Below are 6,083 nucleotides of genomic sequence, written 5' to 3' on the forward strand. Positions count from 1 at the left end.
TTTTGCAGAATCAAAACGTACAGCCAGTCATGACACTGACACGTGTTCCCATGGATAACAAATATTACAGCAAAATTTTAGACGAAATATCAAATTTCATAGAATTCACGCAAAATTTTGAAATGAATAAAAGTAATAGCCTTCTAGCGAAAAAATTAATCTTTAACCACTGAAAATTTCAAAGCAATTGGTCCAGTATTCGAAGAGAAAAGCGACTTTTTAAAAACGTGTCAAAGAACAAGAACAACATAATATTGAAACGATCGTTATGTCCATTTCGTGTCCAAAAACTCTAGAGACCGCAGAAGTTTTTGAAACTGAAAAAAGTAATGGCCGTCTCACGAAACAGCAGATTCAGTCAAGACCGCAGAAGTTTTTGAAACTGAAAAAAGTAATGGCCGTCTCACGAAACAGCAGATTCAGTCAAGACCGCAGCGCATGTGCTGCCGTCTTCTATTATTCTTTTAAATTTTAACCAAGTCAACAGTTAGATCCACAAGTGAACCGTTAAAGTAGGGCGTCGGCGATACCTGTTTACACTCTGCCGAATCTGGAGTTTGTAGAGTGCTAAGAGAAAGATCGATGAGAAACATGCTGTTGCATATTTTCCACATGTTTTTTTTCACAGTTAGATAGTTGAGCTTTACACATGCAGCACTAATATCAGTTTTGAGGCGATTTCTGGTAATCGACGTCATGGAATTCCTGTGCAGGCCCCAAGCACTTGAAGATTTTGGTGCCCTACGTATAAATAATTATTGTGGTGTTCTTTGTATGTTATCAGAAATTGAATAAATAAGTAAGTAAGTTTTCAGTGTCGATGCGATCAGACCGATAGGGGTATTTATTTATTTCATTGTTTTTCTTGATTGGCTATACTGCTTGAATTTGACTCATTTTCCGACCATCTTCTTTTCCTACCACGAACTCCTTTTTATTATTTAGTTCTTTTATTTCTTTGCCGATTTCTATTTTATCTCAGGATCCCTCCATTTCTGTCGCTGGCCTGGTTGGTTTCTATCACTCCATCTTTAAAATGTGACTGAGACTTTGCTCGATGGATTACCTTCTTTCCTTGATGGCTTGCAACGGCTCCCGCTGCTGACCCCTCTGGTTTCTATTCCCATCAACTCCATATTTATTTTTCCTTGACTGCCCCAGTCTTGCTGATTTATTTTCATCTGCGATCTCTACTTTACTGTTTTGGGGGCCTCGCTGTTGACACTCATTTTCTCCGATCTCTCCATTTTTGCTTCGCTGGCCCTCCTGGTCTATTAATCAGTATTCCCATCCACTCTATATTTTTCCTTGGCTTCCCTAGCCTTGCAGATTTTAGTCTATATTTTATTTTTTCCTTGGCTGACCCAGCCTCGCAGATTTTTATTTATCTCCGATCTCTCATTTTTTTCCTGACTGGCTTGACAAGCAGCTTGACTTATTGACGATCTTCTTTTTTGTCTTCTCCTCCTTTTTTTTTACCACGAACTCTTATTTTTCTCTGACGCTGATTTCTATTTATCTCCGATCTCTCCATTTTTGCCGCTGGCCTCGCTGATTTACATTCCCATCTTTAAGATTGTTGCTTATTTCGCTGGTTTTCTTTCCTCTGCGACTGTCTGCATGCTCAGACGCTGCTGGCCCCTCTTTAATACTTCATATTTATTTTTTCTTGGCTTCCCCACCCCAGCCTCGCACGCTGATTTCTTCTTTCGTTTATCTCTGACCTCTTCATTTCTGCCGCTGGCCTCGCTGCTGACACTTACTCATTTCTCCTATCTCCCCATTTTTTGCCTCTGGCCCTCCTGGTTTCTATTTATTATTATTCCCATCCACTCTATATATATATTTTCCTTGCTGCCCCAGCCTCGCAGATTTCTATTTATCTCCGATCTCACTACTTGACTGTTTTGGGGCTTCGCTGTTTTTCCATTAACTGGGCTTTGCATGCAGCTTGACTTTTTGACGATATTTTTTGTCTTTTCTTTTTTTGTCCCGAACTCCTTTTTTCTTTTATTTCCCTGACGCTGATTTCTATTTATCGCCGCCGCTGGCCTCCTGGTTTATATTTTCTCACTCACAAACAAGATTGTTGCTGATTTCACTGACTTTCTCATTCCTTTGCGACTGTCTGCACGCTGCTGGCCCTTCTTTAATACATATCAGTGGTGGGATTCAGCCGGTTCGCACCGGTTCTATAGAATCGTCTCACGGAATTTTATGAGATCAGCGAACCGGTTAGCATTACTGGTTACTGTCAATAAATTTTTGGCAACAGAACCGGCTGAAACATATGACTTTTCTGATGGAACCGGCTAACAAAAAAAATTGAATCTCACCTCTGCGTCATATTTATTTTTCCTTGGCTTCCCCGGCCTCGCACGCTGATTATTTATTCCTATTTTATCTCTCCGACCGCTTCCTTTCTGCCGCCGGCCTCGCTGGTTTTCTTCACTCACTCCATCAACGCTGGCTTTTTCTTCGACTGACTTGCTCTGGCTGCCCCTTTGGTTTTCTATTCAGTATTTATTTCTACTCCATATTTATTCTGACTGCTTGCTGCCCCCAGCTTCGCTACGGATCCCTCTGATTTTATTTCAGTTTCTCCACTACATATTTATTTTTCTTGGCTGCCCGAGCCTCGCTCGCTGATTTCTGCTGCTGGTTCTTTATTGTCAATTCATCCATTATGTTTGCTGAGCTCGGCTTTCTAACGTACTTTCCTTCCAATATGTTGCTGACTTAGCATCCGCTGGTTTAAATTTCATCGACGGCTTGCGATTGGGCTGCCTGCTTGCTAGCCCCTCTGGTTTCTTCTATTCTGTTCCATATTTATGCCTCGCTGACTCCCATGGTTTCTATTTTAGTATTTTCTTTCAATATATTTATTTTCTTCATCCATTATGTTGCTGACTTCCGCTGGCTGACTTACTTTCCTTCCATTATGTTGCTGACCTAGCAACCGCTTGCCTAAATTTCTTCTACGGCTTGCGACTGACTTGCTCTGGCTGTCCCTTTGTAGTTTCCTATTCAGTATTTATTTCTACTCCATATTTATTTTGGCTGCATGCTGACCCCGATGTCGCTGCGGACCTCTCTGATTTTTGCTGATTTCTTCCGCTGGTTCTTTATTGTCAACTTATCCGTTATGTTCGCTGACTCCCGCTGTCTAACGAACGTACTGGTGGACTGGTCTGCCTGCTTGCTGGCCCATCTGGTTTCTCCTATTCAGTTCCATATTGCTGCTGGCCCCTCTGGTTTCTATTTTCTCACAATATTTATTTTTCCTCGGCTGTTTGCCTGTTTATCTTAAATTAGCTACTTGCCGCACCAGCCTCCCTGCTGACTCCTATGGTTGCTATTTCAGTATTTTCTTTCAATGTTTTACTTTTCCACGGCCGTTTACCTGATGTAGAGTCTCGCTGACTTCCGTTTGTATCTGCGATCTTTCCATACTGGCCTCGATGGTTTCTCTTTTCACTAATCCCGTCTTCATGTTGCTGACTTCGCTGGCTTACTTTCTCCCTTGACAATTTGCGACCGGTTTGCGCCTTTTAATGGCTTCTGTGGTTTCTATTTTAGTAATCCCATATTAAGTTTACCTTGGCTGCTTGCTACTCCCCTGCAAGCCGGTCTACTCTGTGGGGTTTAACCCTGATACCTGGCGTGATGTTTGACCATGTTTCTACGCTTCCCCTGTGCCACAGATACTGATGAGGACCTACCGGATCAGAATTCTACTTAATCAACAATGTCACGCCTGGCAGCCCACAACGAGGCTAATTAATTAGCTCGATAAATACATTATCCATACTGCGTTGTTCCGAAGAAGGTGTGTTCATGCCTGAATGGAAGTTGTTCATCGTGTGCGTTGCTTTTACTCGCGAATGTGTGGACATCTGAGCAAATAATATGATATCCCGTTTTTAATTGTTGTTCAGTTTAGTTTACTTTTTTCGAGAAAAATGTGCAATTATCAGCAATAAGATGCGTAAGATAATTCGAAGAGTGAATCCGTAAATTTCTGACTGGCAGTGGAGGAATACTAAGACTGGAAAACGATATAATCTCTTGTGTTAACTGACTGTCCTATCTCTGGTTTACTGTTTCAAAATTCATAGAATATATCTCACGAAAAAAAAAATGTTGCAATTGGCGCGGCATTATGCTTTTCTACAGATTGAAAGAATATCATACAGACCGAAAATAAAAAACCATGAATTTTGTCCTAAGAGTCCCGTAACAGGTGGCATGCTACCCTACCACAGGCATTAAAGATGAAACGCAGTAAATCGTACGTGCGAACTACGAGACCACACGCCACCTTTTCCGGTATTATGATGAAATATAAGCTAATTAGTGTATAATTCCTACTGGTGTAAAACACCAAGATTTATTTTACCCTATTATATTCGAATTCATTCTGGTGAAAACCTCACGTATGGCCAATACGTAGGGTGACCATATTTTTGTGACTTCAAATCGGGACGCCTCGAAAGACAACGACCCCTTAGCTGTGATTTTGTAACTTCACATTTTCCGATTTTACTACATAGGCCTACATTCCTACATTTAAAGCTGTCTCGGCTGGCTTTATTGACCATATTGTTATCAAAATTTCATGCGCATATTCTCGGTCCAAATATCGGGTTGAGTTCGAAAAATAGGAAGGAATTGACGTTAACGATACCGGTACAAATAATTCGAATTTAGACCAATTAGTATTGGTTTTACATGCGATAGGTCTGCCATCAATGGGAATCAGCGGGAAACGAACGCATTCACCTTCAGTAAGTAGGCTAGCGCAGCGCTACACAGAAACAACAGTAACGAGAACATGTTTGTGTATTATGCTGGAAAAGCGGGACTTTTGGCTGACTTATCGGGACGGCGGGACAAAACGCTGAAAAGCGGGACGTATGGTAAGCCTACCAATACGAGACAACTTAAAATGGGATATACCTGTAACAGTATAGCGGACTACAGACAGACAAAACTATGCTAGAGGAAACGTGCAGAAAATGATAACTTTGAAAGGAAAGGTAATATCAGATTTTCAAATACATTGAGTTCCGAGGAGACTATATTTTCTTGTTTATTTTGCGAAGATATTTCTACAACTGCTGCAATAAAAGGTTATCTTAAGCAACATTATTAAGACATTAAGCATTAAAATATTCGCTACAATCGAATTATTGCAACAGAAAACAAAATGAAAGCATTCAAATCATGCTTGGATGGACAAATTACATATTGCGGAGTTGAGATGAATTTTAGTCAATGAATCCTACAGATTGAATATTGTCATAAAACTCTAACCTTTTATCAGATTCTTGAATTCTACACAACCGTTACATCAATATTGCCAACGCCAAGAAATCTGGCCACCATCACCGCTAGCTAGACTACCTGCTCCACTAGCTAAACTCCTTACGCCGACCGACTACGCCGTAATAGCAAAGCCTGCTTTCTGCGTACATTACCTTTCGAATCCCGGTCTGTCTTTTGGAAATTGAATAAAACGTTCCCCGCCATCATTCTGTGAGTTATTTGACCTAAGTCGCTAGTTTTCGCAGTAAACAAAACCAGGTCTATTTTGTAGGCCATTGTCTGGCGACCTTGTAACTTTGATAGGGACATGGTCCTTGTCTATTGGGAAGCACGGTCGCAGAGGGCTCTACGCCTGCGCCCCTGAAGATGTGACTTTGTTGGTTCTTGAGCATTGTGCAGTTTGAACGATTTTACAGGATGCTTGCGTTCATGGTGCGTTAAAGGAATGTGTATGGTCAACATCGTTGTAAGTTATACTCGGCTTGGCACGCCGAACATTGTATTTAATGTGTAACTGTGGCAACTTCCTATCTATAGATAGAACTCCTCCCGACTCTCTATCCCTGCGATGTAGCAGACTAGCAGTATATTCCAGGGAGAAATATGACATTGGTATGGAGTGTTACCTTCCCTAACCGTTATTTCTTGAGTCTTTGTTATACCGACTACAAGCGGATGAGTTTACCTCCAGCGATTACTCCGTACAAAACATCTCGATCAGTACCACCTGTCGACTTCAACAACCGAAATTATTA

The sequence above is a fragment of the Styela clava genome, chromosome 2 (genome assembly GCF_964204865.1).
Source record: "Styela clava chromosome 2, kaStyClav1.hap1.2, whole genome shotgun sequence".
In the NCBI taxonomy this organism is placed as follows: Eukaryota; Metazoa; Chordata; class Ascidiacea; order Stolidobranchia; family Styelidae; genus Styela; species Styela clava.